The sequence below is a fragment of the Dromiciops gliroides genome, chromosome 2 (assembly GCF_019393635.1).
Source record: "Dromiciops gliroides isolate mDroGli1 chromosome 2, mDroGli1.pri, whole genome shotgun sequence".
Taxonomy (NCBI): domain Eukaryota; kingdom Metazoa; phylum Chordata; class Mammalia; order Microbiotheria; family Microbiotheriidae; genus Dromiciops; species Dromiciops gliroides.
This window is the reverse complement of record NC_057862.1, coordinates 240,531,408-240,556,722: the sequence shown is the minus strand read 5'-3', so window position 1 is coordinate 240,556,722 and position 25,315 is coordinate 240,531,408.

The following is a 25,315-nucleotide window of genomic DNA, read 5'->3' as shown; positions in this document are numbered from 1 at the left end:
AAAGAAAATATATGTGCAAATCTAGAGGCATCTCCAATCTCAAATGTTCATATGGACTATTTGTCCCTGATCTGTGGTAGAAACTTCAGAGCTAGTATAGATCTGATAAGCCACAGTCAGACACACTGTTCCTTGTCCCCACCATAGTGATGTCATTTTGGTCCTCTTCTAGAATGAACCAGGGGCAGCTAGGTGGCACAGTGAATAAAGCACTGACCTTGGATTCAGGAGGACCTGAGTTCGAATCCAGCCTCAGACACTTGACATGTACCAGCTGTGTGACCTTGGGCAAGTCACTTAACCCTCATTGCCCCACAAAAAAAAAAGAATGAACCAACTATTGATGACTTGCAGTGGAGGATGAGGACCAGAGACATAAGGGAAGAAATTGGGAGACAGAAGCAGAAAAAAGTGGATAGAGACCTCTGAGTCTAGCTATTCAAGGAAATGGGAAGTCAATCATATGGAGAGAGAGAGAGAGAGAGAGAGAGAGAGAGAGAGAGAGAGAGAGAGAGAGATCCAAATTGATAAGGTCAGGTTCTAACACAGAGCATTTGAGATGAGGTCAGGTTACAGCAAGGTCATATACAGATCCACATTTGAAAATGTCAGAATTCCTAGAGGACAAGAAGACTTTGCATGGCCTTACAGACTGTCTCAGCAACATCTTCTCAGATCCTTAGGAGAGTAACTTCCAAATGTACTCTGATGCCCAGTCAGGATCTGACTGTACTGAATTATTTTCAATTAATTGTTACAGTACTGAAGCAAATCAGTGACCTAAATATGATAGGGCAATTGAGGATTTATGAACTCTAAGTGAAAGAATTTTCCTCCCCTCCCCCATTCTCTGTTCTTGCTAAGCAGCAATAAAAGAATTTAGTAGCATCTGACACTACCAATGAATTTCTTCCTTCCTTCCTTCCTTCCTTCCTTCCTTCCTTCCTTCCTTCCTTCCTTCCTTCCTTCCTTCCTTCCTTCCTTCCTTCCTTCCTTCCTTCCTTCCTTCCTTCCTTCCTTCCTTCCTTCCTTCCTTCCTTCCTTCTTTCCTAATTACAGCCAGGCAGGAAGTATAGCAGCCACTCATGGCCCCAACCCATGAAAACTTTGACCCACTCCATTGGTTCATCCTTCATTAGGCAGCCTGCTGGCTCCTCTTCCTGGAGGATCACCAAATCGGTGTCAGACTTAATGAGAACATTCCATCAGTTTAACCCTACTTCAGCTCAGACCTACCAGGCTTTCCAGTAGCAGAGATTATCTGCATGAGCCATCATACCTGCTTACTTTTATTCTCCCAAAACAACTCCACCCCCTTTGCACTCTCAGACTTCTGTGGTCACAGAATCACAGAATTTAAAAGTTGGCAGGGATGTCAGTAGACATCCAGTTCTCCTCATAGCAGAAAGGAATCCTTTTTATAACATTCCCAGCAAATGGTCATCCGACTTTTGCTTGAAGACCTTGGGCTGCCCATTCTACTTTTTGGGCCCTTTCATTTTTAGGAAGTTTGTCCTGACACCAAGCTTAAATTTGCCTCTTTGTAATTATTTGATATTGATTGATAGCTCAGTCAGCTAATAGCATAGCTAGAAATATTATCAGGGTACAGTTTTTCTGTCCCTGAATTTTTATCAACTCTATAAATATTTCTAAGGTCTCATTTGCACAAGATTCCTGCATTCAACCCTAAACACACTAGGCATTTCTTATTTGTTTCTCCCATAAGAATCCTGGACCCCAGGTCCCAGGGGCTATCAAAGGAGATGAGTTAAAGACTGATGCAGCTGTGGCTTGCCACAGTGGCACTGTATAGGAGTGGTCAAGGGGTCTTCATCTCTCTGTCAGGAAGGCTCCTCATCATTTTTTTTAAATTGCCAAGTACAAAACTATTCTGCATGTTAATTGATGAATCCCTTGCACTTTAAGTTAATCAAGTTAATAACAAAGTTGCATTAATTGTCTTGGTCCCAGTGGCTCTAAGTAAATTAAGAATGACAGGTTTCCTATGGTTTTCAGGGTTGTTAAGGAATTAATTGCATCCATTGTGTTTTGCTTCCTTTTTTCCCTCCTTCCCTTTTAAAAGCTATCTGTGATATTTGTTTCTACTTTGAATGGTTGTAGGCAATAAGTATTAAAAATGACTAGCATTTCATAGATTCATTCAGTTGGAAGGGACATCCGAGTTCATCCAATTCAACCTTCTCCCTAATATAAAATTCACTTGCTCAAGGTGACATGTAAAGTTTGTGGAAGATTCCCTAACAAATATTCAATTTTTGTATGAATACTTCCAGTGACAGACAGCTCATTGACTCACAAAGTAATTCATTTCTATTTTTAAAAAATAAATTTAATAGTTAGGAAAGTCTTCCTGATATGGACTTGAAATTTTCCTGCCTGCCATTGATTCTGTTTTATAGAGCCACCCAGAACAAATCTAATCCCTCTTCCCCGTGAAAATCTTAAAAGTATTTGAAATATCTATAGTATAAATATCTAGATGGTTATTATGAGTGGTATGTTTGGAATGAGAGGATCTGAGTTCAAAATCTGCCTTTACTATGTGACCTTGGGCAAGTCAACTTAACCACTTTGGACTGCAGTTTCTTCATCTATAAAATCAAGGGATTGGGCTAAACACCTTTTGACTCTAAATCTATTATCCTATATTTATCCTATGTATGTTTTTTAAAAAACAAATTTCATGTATTTTCTTCCTCCCTGCATCACCCAATCTAGCCTTTCCTAGTTCTTCATATGATATAGTTTTGAGTCCTCTAACTACTTGATTGCCCTACATGGGATATGTTTCAGTTCACAAATATCCTTCTTTGTGTGTTGGACTGACAAAGAACAATGAAGTGATTATTTCTTGTCATCTGGATACCACACCATTTACCATGATTAAATAGTCTACTAATAACAAAGTTTATTTTAATAAATTTTGTATGGGTATAGATCCTTAGTTATAACAGTGTACAAGAAAGCAACTACCAGAGAAATGCCAAAAACCAGGAAAAAACAGCCAAGTAAGGGCTTGGAGGTCAAGTAGCTAAGAGTCATTTAGGTAGCAGTGTCTCTGTCTCTGGTATAGGCTCCTTCAAGTATGCTAGGGCCTAGGCCCAGATGAGGACAGGGCTATATTCTCATGGTTCACACCACCACGCCACTTGGGAGTGAGAAGGTTGACATATAGCCTGTGGACATGTGGGGCTTCTTCAAATTAAATCACGGAACCATCCTAGAAGGTCATGTGACACAATGAATTGTACACTTAACTGGCAGTCAAAAAGAAGTGGATTCAAATTCTGTTCCTTTGATAAGTATTTGTTGTTTGAAATAAGGCAAATCACACAGACTTTCTTAGCCTCAATTTCTAGTTCTCTAAAATGAGGACAATAATACCACTACACTTATCCCTTCCACATTGTGATTTTCCCCATTGTGGTGTCAATATATTGTAGGTTGGCATAAGAAATTAAATAGGAATTTGGGGAGAGTTTTATGGAAGCTGCATATGATATACAAAGGCCAGCAGCTGACACAGAAGAAATTTAGAAACTCAGAAATGCATATATATATATACACACACACACACACACACACACACACACACACACACACACACACACACACATATAATACCAAAATATTTTATCTTTTTATTTTTTGGTGGGGCAATGAGGGTTAAGTCATGTGAGAATTGGAATGACACCCCTTGCTGGGAAAGATATTGCAGGGAAGCTCTGCCATGAAGAGAAAGCATTTGATTTAGAAACCATGTGACTTTAGCATCCAGAAGTTACCTGGTGTCCAGAAGTTGCCTGGAGTCTGGAAGTAACATCTATAGAACCACCTGTGGGACCTGTCAATCAGAGCTATCAGCCAATTAGCTTGGAGCTGTGTGTGTGGGGACGGCCCTATTTCCTGTTTCACAAGAGGCTTCTGGGAGAAGCCCCGAGAGAAGAGTCTCTTTCAGGGGGAGACTGTGGCTGGGGAGCAAGAGACAGGCAGGATAGGGAGAGCAAGCAAATTTCATACTTGATCCATGTGTTTCTCTTTACTTACCCCTAATACACTTTAATAAATACTTAAAAGTCTAAACTCTTGCCAAAGCTTCTAATTTAAGGTAACCACTCATTAAACTTAGACATCATAGATAGAATTTTAGTCCCTTACAGTGACTTGCCCAGGGTCATGTAGCTAGTAAGTGTCACATATCTGAGGCTGGATTTGAACTCAGGTCCTCCTAAATCCAGGGCCAATCAATGTTTTATCCACTGTGCCACCTAGTTGCCCCTATATTTTATCGTTTAATACCATAATAATTCAGATTTCTTCTCTGGTACAAAGAGAGGGCCAAAACATTTTACACAGATTTTCCAAATCACAGGGGCACCTTGCCCCTAAACCTCCCCCTACCATGTGGAAGGGATAAACCTTAAAGGAAATCATTTGGATTGATTGTTGTGAATCAAGTGATATATGTAGAATGCTATATAAACCTTGAAATGCTATTGTTATTATTATTATCCTTCAAAGGATAACAATGCAAAAACAACTTTGAAAGCTGCAAGAACTACGTTCAACAGAATGACATTCACATTGTCATAAGACCTAGATGAAGACCTATCCATGAGAGAGACATGATCAATTTGGGATATAGAATAAGACTTGCATATATATATATATATATATATATATATATATATATATATATATATATATATTTTTTTTTTTTTAGTGAGGCAATTGGGGTTAAGTGACTTGCCCAGGGTCACACAGCTGGTAAGTGTTAAGTGTCTGAGGCCAGATTTGAACTCAGGTACTCTTGACTCCAGGGCTGGTGCTCTATCCACTGCGCCATCTAGCTGCCCCCCATATATTTTTTGTATATAGACATTGAAAGAATGTTTTGCTTGACTGTGCACATTGGTTAGAAGAAATTTGTTTTTCTTTTCTTTTTTTTTAGTGGGGTAGAGGATAGGTAGGAGATAAAATATGTGTTTATTAATTTAAAAATAGGTGGGGAGTGCTATTGGGAAAATTCTCTGCACTTTCAGATAAGGTGTTATATTATCAGCTTTGATGACTTATTTTGCTTCATTACAAAAAAACCTCTCAAAAATTGGGGGTAGTCTATAAATGTTTATAATGGAAAAAATGACATCAATCAAAAAAGAAAAAGGAAAAGGCATGCTTCTGATTGTACACAAAGAAGTCTGGGAAGCCATAGCCTATCCCAACTAGGATGGAAGAAAGAGGTATCTCCTTGAGACAGTGAGCTATAGTGGAAAGAACACTGAATTATGAATAAGAAGTCCTAGGTTTCAGTCTTTGTTCTGTCACTAACTCAATGTTATCCTAGGTTAGGCCAGATCTGCGATAAAGAAAGCAGCTGTATCATCAAAGCAATATGATACGGAGTGAAAGAAAATGGGCTTTGGAATCTGAGTTCCCCAGGTCAGAGTCGCTACTGAATCTCGGTTTTCTCACTGGTAAGGAAGGAGATAACATTTACATTATAACCTCAAAGGGCTGTAAAACAGCAGCTTTGTACATCTTAAAACCCTCTACAAGCATGAGCCACTCTAATGGTACCATAGGTATCCCAGCTCTCTTTTAGAACAATAATGAAAGCAATGTAGCTGAACTGTGGGGGCAAGAGGAAGCCAGATACAGCTGCAGCTGTCAGAGGTGCAAACATTTATTTAGCAACTACCATGAGCAAGGTACCAGGCTAAGGTGTTGGAGATGCAAAGATACATCCCAAAACAGACCCGGCTCATAAGAAGTCTACAGTCTAACAAGGGAGGTGGGCAAATGCACAAATAACTGAGGTACAAGGGAGAGTGAGATAGGGGCAAAGGGGAAGTCCAGGTAAAATGATAGCATTTTTGTCAGAAAGCTGAGGAAGGAGAGCTTACTTTCCCTGAAATCTTGTAATCTGGCAGACAGAGTACTTTGGTTTGCTGTCTGGTTGATGACCTTTGCACTTTCTCCTCCCAATACATGAACCAATATGATCCAAATCTATCTACCTACCTCATAATAGCTATCTTATACTGCTTGTGTATTAGATTGTGTTGGACTAGTCCCCCAAGTATGGCCTGTCAGGTATTTCTGTTTCCAATATGTTTCTAATGGGGCCACATAGCCCCATCCCTAGGACTCAGAGTAGAGCACTAGTGCCTCTGTTTCCCTCTCCTGAGACACTTGCCCTCTGTGAAGGGCATCCAGCTGAATAGGTCTCATGTGTATCTCCCTTGGGTATAACTGTTATATCTAGTCATGTTGAGAAATTGCCTAAGGGCTATAGTGTATAGAATACTAATGGCAGGAGTGGGGTGGTGAATAGGTCAGTTATGAATACACAATTTCAGGATCACAGAATCTGAGTGGGAAGGGATGACAGAGACCACACAGTGCCGTCCATACCTGAATAAGATCACTGTCTATGGCATACCAATGAGTGGACTTCCAGCCTTTGTCTGGATACCTTCAATAGGGGAAGCTGCTATCTCCCAAGAGAATTCTTTCCATTCTTGTAAGGCTATAATTGTTAAGAAGGATTTCCTTCGGGGCAGCTAGATGGCACAGTGGTTAAAGCACCGGCCCTGAAATCAGGAGTACCTGAGTTCAAATCCGGCCTCAGACACTTGACACTTACTAGCTGTGTGACCCCGGGCAAGTCACACATTGCCCCGCAAAAAAAAAAAAAAAGAAAAGAAAAGAAGGATTTCCTTCCAAAGCCCAATTTGCCTCTTTGCAACTTTCATCCATTATTCCTGTTCCTAGTTCCTCTCCCTAGGACCAAATAGAACAAACAAGTCTAATCCATCATTCCTATGAAGGCCTATCACATAACCCAGTTGCTACTCAGTTGTTAATCATCTTTGTTTTGTTGTCTCTATGATTTCTATTTTTTTTAACTCATTCATTATTCAGGATATCATTAATAAGTCATTATTTAAGTTTGTAGTACTTGTTGTTGCCTCTGTCAATCTTTTTTTGTGTGTGTGTGTGGGGCAATGAGGGTTAAGTGACTTGCCCAGGGCCACACAGCTAGTAAGTGTCAAGTGTCTGAGGCCGGATTTGAACTCAGGTCCTCCTGAATCCAGGGCTGGTGCTTTATCTACTGCACTACCTAGCTGCCCCCCTGTCAATCATTTTTTAAAATTATTGCTATATAGTCTATAAAGGATATTCCCAAGTCCAGGATATCCTAGCTCTAGTTCTCTCCTCCTAGGGTGGGAAGAAATCCTGGCAATCATAGTTCTTACTCCAACATGGTAGTCTCTTATTGTGCCCATTTCTACAGTTGAAATATACTACAAGGCAAGGGTAAACCATCCATCGGGGGGAAAATGTACTCCTATCACCCTTTTAATCTGCATTATTCACATTATCTCCATCATTTTCTAGACCATTAACAAAACAATAAATCAAGCCCTGATTTGTCAGATTTCCAAAGTATAAATGCTCACACTGAAAATTTAACAATTTGAATTGGTTCCAATACAACCCTGCCAAGTCCTTGTCTATTACCACTGACATATGCTTTCCCCATGATACCTTCCCCACTGCCACCCAACACCACCAAAAGAACATTCTTTAATAGGTATCCTTTCATTTCCTCTTTCTAGGGTCAAGCCATCTTCTAACCCTCCTCCTGATCCCAGTTCCTCCTCCTTGCTTTTATCCTACTCTCATATGGTACTCACTCTTGTTGAGAGGCTAAATAAACTGATATCTTTTCTCAGTGCACCTCCATTTGGAATAGGGAGTGGTTCTTTGTCTCCCCTCTGTCTCCTGTTTCCTTTATCTTTGCTTGAGTAACTTCCCACATGGTATTCCTTCTATAAAATATGGATTGTATTTCACAGAGTATTTATCCAGACCTTCCTTTCCATTTCCTGATGCTTTAAGATCCTCTTAAGTCTTACCCTTTAGATCCATTTTCTATCTCTTAAAATTCTTTTTTTCATGTTTTTTACTTCTTGATCCAATTTCTTTTTTTAAAGAATAGTTTATAAATATGAAAAAGATGATTTCATTGTTTAGGTTTTTCTTTTCTAGATAATTATGCTTATTTACTTTCTCTGTGTTTGTCCTATTTTGGGTGTTTGCAAGTCAAATGTTCTATTTGCCTCTGGTACTTTCTTTTTTGTTTGATTGTTTGTTTTCTTTTTTTTTTGTTTTTGCATCTATGCTTCAGATGCCTCTTTTGTTGAAGGCTCATCTTTTTTTTTCAATAATGTTTAGGTTAGCTTTATTAGGCTATATTATTGTGGGTAGCAACTTGGGCTCTCCTGCTTTTTGGAATATCCTATCTATTTTTTTTTTTTTTAGTGAGGCAATTGGGGTTAAGTGACTTGCCCAGGGTCACACAGCTAGTAAGTGTTAAGTGTCTGAGGCCGGATTTGAACTCAGGTACTCCTGACTCCAGGGCCGGTGCTCTATCCACTGCGCCATCTAGCTGCCCCCCTATCTATTTTTTATACAATTTCTCATGGCTACAAAATAGTCCTTACCAATTCAAGTTGTTTTTTAGCTGAAGGTCTTTCTCCTGGATGCTTACAAAATGTGCTACTTGTTATTGAAATTGTGAAATTTAACCACTATATGCCATGGAGTTTTAAACATGGCTCTCTCCCTCTGGAGGCAGTCTGTGGAGTCAATGAAATAATACTGTGTTTTCTGTATTCAAAAGTTTTGAGAAGTTTTCTTGTATAATTTCAGTTATTACTAAAGAAGTAGTGATATAATAGTGATTAGAGATCCAGTCTCTGGACTAGAAAGATCTGGGTTTCTGCTTCCAACTGTTCCAACACATCTGTGAGTCTGGCCAAGTCCTTTAAGCTATCAGGGATTTAGGCACAGAAGAATCTTCTTTGTAGAAGTTACCTCATCTGGAAGTTCCCTGTATCAATTAAATCAAAGGTTCAGTCTCCATTCTTCTTCTCATCCTATATAATGTCTCTTTTATCATGCTCCAATGGTCTTCTCACCCTGGAAGATTCCTCTATCTCTGTGGCCCTTTCCTCTGCTTGATCAGTACTTCCTGGAAATTCCATTTTAAGGAGCTACTTCTCCACAATCTTCAACCATTCAGCTTTCTTTTATGTACTGTCTTTCATTAGAACAAAAGCTGCTTGAGGGCACGGACTATGTTTCTCTCTGCTTATACCTGTATTTCCAGTGTGCAACACAGTGCCTGGAATATAGTAAGTGTTTAAGAAATTCTTGTTGACTTGTTAACTATGCCTATATCTTAATGTCATATTGTGCTAAATACTAGGGATACAAATACAAAATGCAGGCAAGTTTTGCCCTTAAGGAACTTACAGTCTGATAGGGGTAGACAACAACTATGGATGTGGGTAGGGAGTTTTAGTCTGGGGAATCACAGGGGTGGTTGGTAAAGCCATAGAGCAGACACATGGATTACTATTCCCAGAGGTGAAAAGCAATGAATAGTTGGGAAGGAAGGAAGCAGAGAGTAGCATGGTAGATGGCAAGATCCCTTGAATGAACAGCTAGATAGGACCTGAAGTATGATCTGGTTTGCACTCACTCCCTAAGCACAACTCAGCCCTAGAGTGAGATTTCCAAAACTGAATGGATTACTTTCCCAAAGGGACTAGGGGCGAGGTTTCTGGAGGTCTAGCCTGAAGGATGCATTTTCAGCTGTGAAGACTACAAGTTGGATAGGCAACATGGACTCTAGGATCTTAAACTATAAGGACCTTCAGAGGCAATCTAGTCCAATCCTTTTATTTTACAGATAAGGAAACTGAGACCCAGTGAGTTTAAGTGACTTCACACAGATAAGAAGTAGAAGAACTAGGATTTGAACTCAGGTCCTGTGACTTCAGGGTCATCATTCCTACTACCATATCATGATACCTGAATATATAATGAAAAGAGCTTTTAAGGGCAGCTTCAGTTATGTTTTGGATATGTTGCTCATTCTGAGATGCTGCTTTCTCACTTTGGGGGATTGTTTTAGAGCTTTTCTCACTGCCTTTCTTTATATCTCTAATGCTTAGCACAGTGCCTAGAACATAATAGGTGCTTAATAAAATGCTTCTTGACTGGCAGTAGTGTCATAGTCTTATAGGGCATTCTTCATCATGTCTACATAGTATTATTGGTGATGATGATTATACACCAGCCTGTAATGCTCCTCTAAATACCCAATGAATTTGATTAAATATGGTGGGAATAGTCTACTATCCAAATAGATACATGTGAAGAATAGGTAACAGCTATGACTATATCTTATGGCATGACTTTCTTACTGGACCACATCTGGACACTGAATACTAACATTTATGTATGTTATTCATTCGGTTGTCAAACATGTATTAGTTATCACTCTGTCTGTGGTTCTTTGCTGGATACTGTGGGGAATGAAAAAGAGAAAGAGCAGAGGGAGTGTTTGAACTCAACCTTGAAGGATGGGTAGGATTTCAACAGACCAAGATGGCAGGACATTTCAGGCACAGGGAATGATATGAGTGAAGGCACATGGGAAGGAAGTCAAGGATCACATTCTAGAAATGGCAAGTAGAGAAACTTGGTTGGGTTGCAACCAAATAGTATGAAATAAGGATGGAAGGGTAGATAGGAGTGAAATCCTAGAGGGTCTCTCACACCTAATCAAATGCTACCTCTTCCTTGAAGCCTTCCCCAATGCCTTCAGCATCTCCTACTTCTGAACTCCACTAGCACTTTGTCCTTATACTCTATTTTGTATTATGTTGATTACATGTCCTTTCTTTTTCCCTCTACTGCACTATAAGCTCTTTGGGACATGGGGGAACATATCTACCCCTTTTGTATTCCCCACATTATTAAGTAGTTAAGAGACAAGGACTTTATTTTATGAGCTGAAGCAGCCACTGATTTTTGAACAGTATAGTGCTATGATCACTGGAGAGAGAAGTGGCAACCCACTCCAGTATCTTTGTCAAGAAAAACCCACGTGGGGTCATAAAGAGTCTAACATGACTAAATGACTATACAACAGTGGTGTGATAACATTCATTTGTTCATTCAAATCACCTAGAGATGATTTCTCTAGAATCTGTGTGAAGGCTGAATTTAGAATCAGGGAGATTAAAGGTGGGCAGAGCTGTTAGGAATCTTGTGCAATTGTCCAGGTGAAAGATATCAAGAGCTAGGAGCAGGTTAATAGCTGTAGGAATGAGATAAAATAGATATATATGTGCAGCAAGTCAACAAGTATTTACTAAGCATTTTCATTGTACCTGGAATGATGATAAGCACTGGAAATACAGATATGAGTAGAGACAAAGTCAATCCCTTCTCTCAAAGAGCTTATACTTTAATATTGTTGTTCAGTTGTTCAGTCTTGTCTGACTCTCCGTGATCCCATGGACCATACTGTCCATGGGGTTTTCTTGGCAAAGATACTGGAATGGTTTGCCATTTCCTTCTCCAATGGATTAAGGCAGAGGTTAAGTGATTTGCCCAGGGTCACACAGCTAGTAAGAATCTAAGACCAGATTTAAACACTTTACTGGGGAAAGACAATATATAAGAAGAACCTGAAAAGAAAGGGAGAGGGAGAGGGGCACCTGTGTGGGGGCATAGTGGTAAAGAAAGTCCCATTAGTCATGATAGGAGAGAAATTTCTCTGGAGAGAAATGAAAACATGGCTAACCTGCTTGTTTTTCCCTCAAAATGGAGGTTCTGATATACCTAAAGGTCTATACCCTTTGACCCAGCAATACTACTGCTAGGCTTATATTCCAAAGACATCCAAAAAAAAAGAGAAAAGGACAAAAATACCAGCTTTTTTTGTGGTGGTTAAGAATTGGAAATCAAAGAGATGTTCATCACTTGGGGAATGGTTAAACAAGCTCTGGTATATAATTGTAATGGAATGACAAACAGGACAATTTCAGAAAAACCCAGAAAGACTTATATGAACGGAGGTATGGTGAAATTAGTAGAACCAGGAGAACATTATGCATAGCAATATTGTTGAATGAAGAACTGTGAATGACTTAACTATTCTCAGCAATACAATGATCCAAGACAATCCCAAAGGACTAATGATCTACTTCCAGAAAAAGAATGATATATATTGAATACAGACTGAAGCATGATATTTTTCACTTCTTTCTGTCATTTTATTCCTTTTATTTGAGTTTTCTTATACAAAATGACTAATATGGTAATAACGTTTTACATAAGTACACATTTATAATCTATATCTGATTGCTTACTGCCTCAGGGAGGGGGGAAGCAAGGGAGGAAAGGAAGGATAGAATTTGGAACACAGAACTTTAAATTAAAATGTTTATTATTAAAAAAAATCTAGCTAATCAGAAGAAGGGGCCATAGGAGTGGTGGGCATTTCTAGTGTGAGAAATCCAAGGATGAGGCAAACTCCTGGAGTGAGGAAGTTTCTGTGGCATGTTAGTGAAAATCTATGGAAGGTAGCATAAGGTCTGGGGTTACTATCCCAACTTCCAATTGCACTGACAGGTCAGGTCCCCAGAAGGCAACCACTATATCTCCACTCAAAGCTGAAGATTTAGAGGGAATATCTTTCTAGTGCTGTTGTCCATAGTTTCCACAGATGTGCTTCCTCCTCACACTTATCAACTAGTCAGTCGGACTTAAGTAACTTTTGCAAAGTGAGTATTTGATTGAACACAGACTGAAGCATGTTATTTTTCACTTTCATTTTTTTTCTTCAGGTTTTCTTATGCAAAATGACTAACATGGTAATGTTTTACAGCATTGCACATGTATAACCTATATCTGATTGCTTACTGCCTCAGGGAGGAAGGGAAGGAGAGATAGAATTTGGAACTCAAAATGTTAAGTAAAAATGTTTATTATAAAAAAAAGAAAGAAAGAAAGTGGGCATTTATTAGGGTAGGCAGGTAGGTGGTGCAATAGATAGAGTACCTGACCTGAGGTCAGGAAGACTCATCTTCTTGAGTTCATATCTGGTTTCAGACACTTACTAGCTGTGTGACCCTGGGCAAGTCACTTAACCCTGTTGACCTCAGTTTCCTCATTTGTAAAATGAACTGGAGAAGGAAATGTCAAACTATTCCACTTTCTTTGCCAAGAAAACCCCAAGTGGGGTCATGAAGAGTTGGATATCAATGAAACGACTGACCAACAGCAATTTTTTTTGGGGGGGGCAATGATGGTTAAGTGACTTGCCCAGGGTCACACAGCTCATAAGTGTCTAGTGTTTGAGGCTGGATTTGAACTCAGGTCCTCCTGAATCCAGAGCCAATGCTTTATTCACTGCGCTGCCTAGCTGCCCCCCCACCCAATAATTTATTAAGGTTGTATAATGAAAATAGTTGATACAAAATATCCCCTCACAAGTCTGTGGCACACTGTCCCACAAGTACATGCAAAGGGGGAAAGTGAGTCCAGATTTAGAGTACACGTGGCTAAGATATATTCAAACTCCTACTTTCTAGAAGTTCTTTTCTTACTTTTGTTGAGTACTTATGAAATTCCACTTAAGTATGAATGATATAGCTAGGATGAATGATATAGATAGGATGGGGTATTGGATAGAGTGCTAGTCCTGGAGTCAGAAAGACTCATCTTCTTGAGTTCAAATGTGGCTTCAAACACTTACAAGCTATGTGACCCTAGGCAAGTCACTTAACCCTGTTTGCCTCAGTTTCCCCATTGGTAAAATGAGCTGGAGAAGGAGATGGCAAACCATTCCGGTTTCTTTGCCAAGAAGACTCCAAATGGAGTCACAAAGAGTTAGACATGATTCAAAATGACTGAGAAACAACATGACATAGGTATTCTGTTGAGTTCCTTTTAGAGCTTCAACTCTGCCTTTCTCATTAACAACAAAGGCAGCAACAACCCTAATAATAACAATGAACATTTATAGAGTGCTTACTATGTGCTAAGCACTTTACAATTATTATCTCATTCACCCCACTTCATTAAATCTAGTATCTATTTAATCCAGTCAGTCCTTCTTGACTCATGACATAGATATTGCCCACAGTAACTGCTGTCTTGGGGATGCTGCCTTGATATAGATGAAAAAGTCCAAAACCTCATCCTTTGAAGCTCATAAGGTTCTCCTCCAGCCAAAGAGCTGGAAAATGATATTGGGGCAGGGGAAGGAGATCAAGGATAATATACTCTTCTCCCTCTTCCCAAGTGATGTCTTCTCAGGGTCTTGACTAGGGATTTCTACATTGAATTTCCAGACACTTGAATCTCTAGGTGACTGACCTGGCTGGCTATTTTGTAGATGACCCACAAGGCATGGCCACTGGTTGCTCAACTTACTTCAGCTCATCAAATGGCTTTCAAAGACATCTAAATTGATCATGTGCTTTTCACTCTTAGTCTAAAGCCTGTAAATAATTGATTTTTAGGCCTTCTTCAACGCAGTTCACACCTCTGAGGTGGGTGAGGTTGTTCACACCCCAGACTGGTGAGATTGTTGTCACTTGAGAAAGGCATCAGGGAAAGGATCTTATCCTTTCTTTTAAATGGAATGAGGTGATTTGATTGATTGACTCAACCTCACTTTTTCATATGGAGACAAAATTGTCCTGCCTTGGCTATTGCATGTTGGTGGGTGTGCCATAGATGGGTAAGGAAGGGTAAATAGTCAAAGATGAGGAAGCATTTGGTTCTGCATGTTGGAGAGTCTGCTCCTCCACTCCTCAGCTCTCATTTTGTAGTCTATGACTCTGCACTTGTTGCTGGAGTTTGATCTGATGTCATTTTGCTTGTGTATGAATAAATCATAAGTGAGAAAAGTCCTGCATATTGGAAAGAACTGGCCTGACTTCTAAATTGTGTCTTGCATTCTTGGTTGTATCTCACCCTTTGAACTCCTGGCAGCCACATCCGACTATGAAAAGACAAGGGGAGCCCTTGGGGTTCACATTCTCTGCCTGCACAGAGGTGGTTACAAAAATATTTTCCAATTCTTCTGGGCCAGCTGGGTCTTTCATCTCTATTTCATCTCTCCAGCTCCTGTCTTTCCCCATATTCGCTTGGGACCGAACATAACAGATGGCAGATTTGCAATATAGTGAGCATTATTAACAAGGTCACTGCTGGATTTAAAAGGAAAAAAAATGAGGGAAGAAGCCACACCGATTTCATGCATTGTTCTGAATTTCTCCCACTCTCAGTCAATCAATCAATTATTGAATAAACATTGTTAAGGGCTACCAGACACTACGCTAGGTGCTGGGAATACAAAGCCAAAAACAAAACATTTCCTGCCTTCCATCAGCTTAGATTCTATAGAGGGAGAAAATGTGGACATATATGAGTATATATGAAATACAAAAGAATATTCTGAGGGAGGGAGAAGGAAATAGGAGCTTGTGCAAGGATGAGAAAAGGGTGAAGGAAGGGTTGCAGGAAATAGATATTGTTAGAACCAAACTTTGAAGGAAACTTGGATTTCCAGGAGGCAGGAATAAAGAGAAAGTACATTCTAGGTATGGGAGATGGTGTATGGAAAGGCACCAAAAAAGAAGAGGGAAAAGCAAGAGAAGAAACATTTATTAAGCTCCTAATATGATCCAGGCACTGTAATGAAACATTTTACAAATATTACTTCATTTTATCTTTACAACAAACTTATAAGAAAGATGTTAGTTGGGGCAGCTAGATGGCACAGTGGATAAAGCACTGGCCCTGGATTCAGGAGGACCTGAGTTCAAATCCGACCTCAGACACTTGACACTTACTAGCTGTGTGTCCCTGAGCAAGTCACTTAACCCTCATTGTCCCGCAAAAAAAAAAAAAAAAAAGAAAAGAAAAAATAAAGATGTTAGTTTTGTCCCCATCGTATGGATGAGGAAATGGACAGAGGTTAGGTGACTTGCCCAGGAGCACAGAGCTAGTATCTGAGGTTGGATTTGAACTCAGGTCTTCTTGGTTCCAGATCCATTTTTCTATCCATTGCACCACCTAGCAGCCTGTAGAGCATCATGTATTAAGAATAGCAAGAGAGGGGCAGCTAGATGGCGCAGTAGATAGAGCACCGGCCCTGGAGTCAGGAGTACCTGAGTTCAAATCCGGCCTCAGACACTTAACACTTACTAGCTGTGTGACCCTGGGCAAGTCACTTAACCCCAATTGCCTCAATAAAAAAAAAAAAAAAAAAAAAAAAGAATAGCAAGAGAATAAATTTGGCTGGATTATAGAATGTATGGAGAGGAGTGGTAACATAGGCTGGAGCAAGGTTGTGAAGGGCTTTAAAAGCATTGGAAATTGGGGGCAGCTAGGTGGTGCAGTGGATAAAGCACCAGCCCTAGATTCAGGAGGACCTGAGTTCAAATCCAACCTCAGACACTTGACATGAGCTGTGTGACCCTGGGCAAGTCACTCAACCTTTGTTGCCCTGCAAAAACAAACAAACAAAAAGAATTGGAAATCAAAGGAATGCCCATCAATTGGGGAATGGCTAAACAAACTGGTATACGATGGTGATGGAATATTATTGTGCTATGAGAAATAGCAAGCAGGATGATTTCAGAAAGGCCTGGAAAGACATGTATGAAATGATGTATTGTGAAGTGAACAGAACCAAGAGAACATTGTGCACAGATTCAGCAATATTATTTGATGAAGAACTGTGAATGACGTGACTATTCTCAGCAATACAATGATCTAAGATGATCCCAAAGGACTATTGATGAAACATACTATCCACCTCCCAAGAAAGAACAGATATTGATGGAACAGACTGAAGCATGCTATTTTTCATTTTCTTTCATTTTTTAAAGCAAGTTTTCTAGTACAAAATGACAAATATGGTAATGTTTTACATAATCACACATGTATAACCCATATCTGATTGCTTACCACCTCAAGGAGAGGGGAGGGGAGGGAGGGAAAAAGGGATAAAAATTGGAACCCAAAACTATAAATAAAAATGTTTATTACATTAAAAAAATACCAAGCAGAGGAGTTTTTATTTTATCCTAGAGATAATAGGAAGTCATTGGTCTTTGTTATTTGTCCTTCATTCTCAAAGAGGACTGACATAGTCAGGAGAATCATTATGGTATCTGGGGGGGAGGATGGATAGGAGATCCCAGAAAAATGACCAGGAAAATCATAAACCTGTTCTATTCACCATATCCACAGCTGCTGACTCTTTGGGGTGTTATTTTAAGGGCTAAGCTAACTTTACAAGGTGATATTTAGATTTTAGCAATTTATCCCCTGGAAAAAACAAAACAAAACAAAACAAAACAAAAAACTAGGCTAGGAATCTCCTGGGATCAAGTCTCAAGAGATGCGCAATTTCTGAGGCTTTTTGCTTATGACCAGACAGAAAATTCTGCAAGGGAAGCTTTTTTTTTGGTATTTTGACCCAATAGCTTCCAGTCCCAGCTGGAACCTAAAAAATGCAAAATCATAATTTAATGGAAAAATCAGTGACCAAGCATTCTTAATTAAAATTCTTTTTAAGACTTTCAAAGAGATTACTTTAACTTGAGGAAAGTGGATTATACTTATCTGTGTTTGTGCTTTATTCTCTCTATCTCCCCCATTAGATTGTCAATTCCTTGATGGCAGGGATCATGTCTTAGCTAAATTTTATATATTACCTAGTGTCTAGACCAGTGCTGTACACATAGCAAGCAGTTTGTTGGGTTTTTTGGGGGGGGCAGGGCAATGAGGGTTAAGTGACTTGCCCAGGGTCACACAGCTAGTAAGTGTCAGCTGTCTGTGGCCAGATTTGAACTCAGGTCCTCCTGAATCCAGGGCTGGTGCTTTCTCCACCACACCACCTAGCTGCCCCCAAACAATATTTTTTAAGGACTTTGAGTGAATAAATCATTCTGGCTATCATAAATATCCAAATTTACTATGATGGACATATGAAGAAAGATGCTATCTATATCCAGAGAAAGAATTGACAAAGAGAAATAAGTATGGAGTAAACTTACATATACATCTATATTTCTATTTGTGTTTAATAGTAGCTATCTCTAGGGTGGGGAGGGGGAGGGAAGAAAAAAGAAATTTACATAACTTTATTATATATTCAAAAGGAATTGCCCATAATAGATTTGCAGTTTCATGTGCAATTATAGTTTTTATTATACTATGTTATAGAAATACTTGTTTATTCTATAAATTAAAAAAAAAAGTGATAGAGCACTGGCCCTGGAGTCAGGAAGACCCGAGTTCAAATCTGGCCTCAGACACTTGACACTTACTAGCTGTGTGACCCTGGGCAACTCACTTAACCCCAATTGTCTCACCAAAAAAACCCAACCTCTTATCAGCTTTTTGACCCTGGGCAAATCCCCAAACCCTCTGTAGGCTTCTATTTCCTCATCTATGGAGAGGATCTAGCAAAATAATAATGGTGAAACATATAGTAGATGTTATGTGATTTATAACTATTATGATTATGTGAAAATTTCTAGGAGAACTGAGTCACAACATAACCTTCCAGATAGAGAATTTGCTTGCTACAGAGAAATCTGAATGTAAGGATTTTTCTTCCTCCCTCGCAGGGCTAAATTATCACAGGCAGGGCTCAAATTATCACTAAGGTGTGAAACAGTAAAAAAAAAACCCAGTAGCATCATGCCAAAGACTTCCTCATCAGACACGAAAGACCCAACACAGCCAATCAGAGAAGAGCTTTGGTAGGAAAAGGAGGAGATCACGTGGGGCCTGAACCTAACACAGAGCAATGCCATTTACAGAGAAATGACTTTGAAAGTTCGCAGAGGTTTAGTTGACTTAGCTGCTCAGAAATTCAATAATCAGTGTTATAATCATAAATGTATTTTAACTGCCTCAATAGTTTGTGTTCCATTTGTTTTTGCTTTACATCACTGTGGGGGATCTCTTTGGAAAAATAAAGGCTGAGGAATTTTTTTCATCCCTCGGAAAAAAATTCTTGAACTCTTTTATATATACATATATATATATATGTATACACACACATATATGTGTATATATGTATGTATACATATATTTGGCAGTTCAACTTTACCAAGTCAATTCTACAGCTGATGTCTCTCAGGAGCAGTTAGTTGGTGCAGTGGAGTGAGTGGCCAGGACTGGAATCAGGAAGACCTGAGTTCAAATTTGACCTCAGATACTTACTAGCTGTGTGACCTTGGGTGTTTAACCCTGTTTGCTTCAATTTCCTCATCTGTAAAATGAACTGGAGAAGGAAATGGAAAACTATGCCAGTGTCTTTGCCAAGAAAACTCTAAAATAGGGTCATGAAGAATTGGACACGATTGAACAACAACATGAGTGGAATAATGGAAAGAATACTTAGCTGGGTGTCAGGTGGTTTGGGTCCCAATCTTATTTCTGCCACTGACCTTGGAAAAGTCATTTTTAACTGTCTGAACCTCAGTTTGCTCATTTGTAAAATGAGACAGTGTGTGTAGTGTAGAGGGATGAGTCCTGGCTCTGGACCCAGAGCAACTGGGTTCAAATCCTGGTTCTTTTATTTAAAAGACAAAACAAAACTGATAATAGCTGACATTTATATACAGCTTTCAGGTTTACAGACCATTTTCCTCAGAATAACCCCATGAGTTATTTGTTGACATATTATTAGCCCTATATTACAGATGTAGAAACTGAGGTAAAGTTGACTTACTTGCCAAGGTTCACATAAACCAGTAAATGTCAGTGCAAGGAATCAAAGTCATCTGTCCTGACTACCTACTATCTCTTCTTAGGCAAAAGAAACAATATCTTACATTTATAAAACATTTTAAGGTTTGCAAAATGCTTTTTTTCACAGCAACCTTTTGAGGAAGGGCTTGCAAATATTAATAACCTCCATTTTATAGATGAGGAAAGCTTTTTACTCTTTGGGTCTCAGTTTCATCATCACCATCAAATCAGAAAACAGGATTATTTAATCTCAAAGATCTCATTTAACTTCATCTCCCATCCATGATTTTTTCTACTTTTAACATACTTTGGGGCAGCTAGATGGCGCAGTGGATAGAGCACCGGCCCTGGAGTCAGGAGTACCTGAATTCAAATCCAGCCTCAGACACTTGACACTTAATAGCTGTGTGACCCTGGGCAAGTCACTTAACCCCAATTGCCTCACTAAAAAAACAAAACCAAAAACATACTTTGATTGCTTGAATCTGAAAGATGCTCTCAGTATTTGTACCCTCTTACTCATTCTCTTTTTCACTGGACAACTTCTAGGCAAAGAATAGGTTTGTAAGTAAGAAAAATGTCTTTCATGCTAATAATGGTTAGAAGAAGCAGGGTTGCTTAGTGGATAGAACTAGCCTCAGAGCTAGGAAGATCTGGGTTTGAGTTCTGTCTCTGATACAAATTGACTGCATGATGTTGAACAATTTGTTAACTTCTCAGTGTCCTGAAGGCAGTTTTCTGGGACCAGAAGATCACTGACCCTCCTGTATTGAGAAGAGAGTTTCCTCACCTGGAGTTCTCTACATGAGTGAAATTATAGGTCCAAGCCATATCTTTCCCCCTCCCCCAATATATACCCCCCCAAACACACACACACACACACACACACACACACACACACACACACACACACACACACACACACCCTCTCCTCCAACCCTGATCAAAAAGGAAAAAGGCTAGAAATAGAGAGGAGTCTTTGTGTCTTTATGTAAGACTTCTCACAGCATCCCAAAGCCCTTAACAAACTTAAGGACCAATGGGAAAACTGGGAACATATCCAAAGTTTTCCCTTTAAAATCTGGTTCTTTGTGCTTCTGATGGGACTTCTGGGAAACAGTGTTTATCTATACACTGGTCTCTTCTTCCCTGAAGCACTTTCTCTGTCTGTCTGTCTGTTTCTCTCTGTTTCTCTCTCTCTCTCTCTCTCTCTCTCTCTCTCTCTCTCTCTCTCTCTCTCTCTCTCTCTGTTTCTCTCTCTCTCTCTCTCTCTCTCCATAGTGAGGATGTTCTTGAGAAGAGATGGAAGCATTACCCCAAGACAAAGGAAATGTGGTTATTATTTCCAGGATACCCTTTATTGTTAATTTCCAGCATTGTTGTTGGGTGTGAATCCCCTACCCAAGTCTTTTCATTCCTCATAAAGCCATCAGTCTAAGTCTGCCATAATATTTTGGGAATGTGTATCTGGAGCTGAAAGGGTTTTTAGAAGCCCTTTCATTTTAGATGTAACCTGGTTTTAAATACAAGAAAACTGAGGGCTGAGGAGATTAAATGTTTTGCCCAATGTTACTCAGGCAGTAAGTGGCACACATGGGACCTAAATCTCTCTGACTCCAGAATGAGTGTCCTTTCTGCCATACTATGCTTGTCCCTTTCGCTTCAATTGAATGTATTTTAAAGAGAAGCCAACCTCGTTGGCATCTACTTATCTGTTTTTGTTGTTGCTGTTGTTCAGTTGTTTCAGTTGTGTCCAGCTCTTTGTGACCCCATTTGGGGTTTTCTTGGCAAGGATGCTGAGGTGGTTTGCCATTTCCTTCTCCAGCTCATTTTACAGATGAGGAAACTGAGGCAAACCGGGTTAAGTGACTTGCCCAGGATCACACAGCTAGTGTCTGATGCTGGATTTGAATTCAAGATGAGTCTTTCTGACTCTAGGTCTAGTGTTCTATCCATTGCGCCACCTAGTGGCCCCACCTATCCATTAGGGATACTCAAAGTATGATTATAAAATCTGCAGAAAATGCATGTGATAGAATAGAAATAAATTAGTGACAAGAGATCTGAGTTCTAATTCCAGTTCTACCATGAATTAATTGTTTGACTTGTGCCAAATCATTTGACCTCTCAGGACCACAATTTCTTCATCTGCAAAGTGAGGAGACTAGATCAGTGGTTCTTTTTTTTTTTTTTTTTGGTTGGGCTATGGGGGTTAAGTGACTTGCCCAGGGTCACACAGCTAGTTAAGTGTCAAGTGTCTGAGGCCGGATTTGAACTCAGGTACTCCTGAATCCAGGGCCGGTGTTTTATCCACTGTGCCACCTAGCTGCCCCCGATCAGTGGTTCTTAAAAGGAGATCTGGAGATCTCGGGGGTTCCTGAGACCCATTCATAGGGTCTATGAGGCCAAAACTACTTTCATAATAATAAGTTGTTTTAATTTTAACATGGTAAATATAGATATATACTATAACACATTAAAAAAGCTCTTTGGAGGAGTTTCTCTCTCTCTCTTTCTTTATATATATATATATATATATATATATATATTTCTTTTCTTTTCTTTTTTTTTTGTGGGGTAATGAGGGTTAAGTGAATTGCCCAGGGTCACACAGCTAGTAAGTGTCAAGTGTCTGAGGCCAAACTTGAACTTAGGTCCTACTGACTCCAGGGCCTGTGATTTTCACCACCTAGCTGCCCAAAGCCTCTTTACTTTTAACAATATTGAGAACTAAGGAGCAGCTAGGTGGACAGTGGATAAAGCACCAGCCCTGGATTCAGGAGGACCTGAATTCAAAAGTGGCCTCAGACACTTGACACTTATTAGCTGTGTGATCCTGGGCAAGTCATTTAACCCTAATTGCCTCACCAAAAAAAAAAAAAAAAAAAAGAGAGAGAGAGAGAGTAAAGAGGCTTTGAGGCAAAAAAAGTTTGAGAATTGCTGGACCAGGCTCTCTGGGTTTTATTTTTATGGACCTACATGAAGTACATGGCTATGCACAACACTGTTGAAGGTCATACTTGGTATTACAAGAAGAATAGAAAACCCATCCCCTACTCTCAGGGGGCTTATAATCTAGACATGAACTTTGCAAGCTAACAGGTTCTTTCCTATGTAGCTTTTGCTTTTGGTAGTAGCTGATCATGGCACCAAGAGAAATGGAGGTCAAACCCTGCCCCAGAAGACCTGGTGGGCCACTCAGTAGAAATAGTTTGAAAATGGCTGTCATTGAAAGTTCAGAGTCTGTCTGTTGCCAAAGGCTTTGCTTTTGGGGGGGGGGGCAGAGAAAAAAGTGTTTAGTTTCCTGAGAACTTGTCACTCCTTTTAGCAGCTGGTAAACAAATGTTGATATTTTCATTGTTAAGTACTAGCTGTAAGTTCAAACTTTTAACAATGCTGTCATCAGTTGTTTCCACAGAGACTGTTGCTCAGAATGTCCAAAGGGCTTTGTCCTCTTTCCCAGAAAGCATCCCCATGTATTTTTCCGCCAATCCACCTGTCTTTACTGATTGACTGTACGAAGCTCCAGCCCAGGATTTAAAATATCCCAAGAGCTGCGTACAAAGCAATTTTGGCTTTGAAGATAATTTCGAAGCCTTGGGCAGAAGGTCACTTTGAGCATGGTGACTCTACTTGGATATCTTTTTACTTGGCAAGGGGTAAAAATAGCAAACTTTCATAGTCTAGCTCTGTTAAGGCAAGTGTGTGTGTGTGTGTGTGTGTGTGTGTGTGTGTGTGTCTCCTCGTGGATATGACTGGTGTTTCCATGGCCAGAAAATACCTAAACCTCCATAAAATTTATTGCAATTCTAGCAATAAAGGGAAGGCAGGAAGTGGATGGAAGAAACATGTAAGTGACTATTATGTGCCAAGCAGTATTCTAAGTGCTTTCCAGATAGTCTCTCATTTGATATAAACATGACAAGTTTGGTGATTGATTATTTTTCCATTGCAGGTTCAGGAATATTTACCCCTGGGTGATAGGCTTAGAATGAGGTGAACTATACAGACACTAACTTATGTTGTGACATATCAAGTATGCAAGCATGTCATTTGGGATGGGATTCCACAGTAGACCATAAGAATCAAATTTCAGATAACTTTCTCATTTTATTTGTACATATTCTCTCTCTCTCTCTCTCTCTCTCTCTCTCTCTCTCTCTCTCTCTCTCTCTCTCTCTCTCTCTCTCTTTCTCCAGGTTAATGAGGGTTAGCTAGTAAGTGTTAAGTTTCTGAGGCCAGATTTGAACTCAGGTCCTCCTGAATCTAGGTCTGGTGCTTTATCTACTGCACCACCTAGCTGCCCACATTTGAACATATTCTTAACTAGTTAACTATAACTTAACTTATACTTATCCAAGATCTTTACCCAGGATCTTATAAATGCATATACACTGAAGTGTTAATGATAGGTAGCTGATAAAGGAAATTACCCTCTCAGGAGGTACTCAAGGCATCTAGGTGGTGCAGTAGATAAAGTGCCAGGCCTGGAATCAGGAAGAAAAGTTCAAATCTAGCCTCAGAGACTTATTAGTTGTGTGACTCTGGGAAAACTCCTGTTTGCCTCAGTTTCCTCATCTGTAAATTGAGCCGGAGGAGAAAATGGAAAACTACTCTAGCATCTTTGCCAAGAAACCCCAACTGGAGTCATGAAGAGCAGAAATGACTAAACAACAAGCTACCAAAGGAAATCAGTCTCCCAGGAGTTACTTATTAATTGCTCTCAGATTAAGCTGCTTGCCACAATATACCTGAGCTGTATCTGAATGACCACATCATCACAGACTTTTCAGTACTATAAATTTATCTCTACTTGGGAACTGTTGTGAAGTAAAGACATGGTGCATGAGGTGTCATCTCAGTAGGTAAGTATACCACCAGAGTGTATACACAGCAACTTCTACATCCCAGAGAAAATTCTTTGGAATAGCCATGATAGACCTTCTCCTGCATCTGAAAAAACTTACTTGGGTTAGTTCTCTCTGGAATAAAATGATTTCACCCCAGAACAACTGTACTGTCATTGTTTTTGCTTATATCCACTGTTCATCCATCACTTTAGATGCTCTCAATAAATATTACCTCTGTACACACAGCAAGGTAGGGCAGTTTCCTTTGGTATAATTCACCTGTTCCCTACTTACAGTGCTAATACAGTGAAGGCATATCGCAGATGCTTTCAGGAAAGAACATCAGCCTGCTCTGGTTTCTGTGAAGAGGATTATTTACTTCTGTTCAAAGATCACAGGGATTTGGGGAATTAGAACACTGAAAAGGTGATTCAAGGCAGAGTTGAACTTCTTACCTTTGTTGTTGTTATTCAGGCATGTCAGACCTTTTATAACCCCATTAAGGGTTTTCTTGGCAAAGATACTGGAGAGCTTTGCCATATCCTTCTCCAGTGGATTAAGGAAATCAGAGGTTAAGTGACTTCCCCAGGGTCACACAGTTGAGGCCAATTTTGAACTGAGATCTTCCTGACTCCAGGCCCATCACTCTATCCTCTCAGGTACCTAGCTGCCTCCTCCTACTTCCTACTACTCTATTCTATTTCTTAGACTGTTTGCTGAGTCTGGATATCCATTCTGATCTTCATTGTGTGTTACGTTTGTGTTTAGGGTTTCCAGATGGTGGC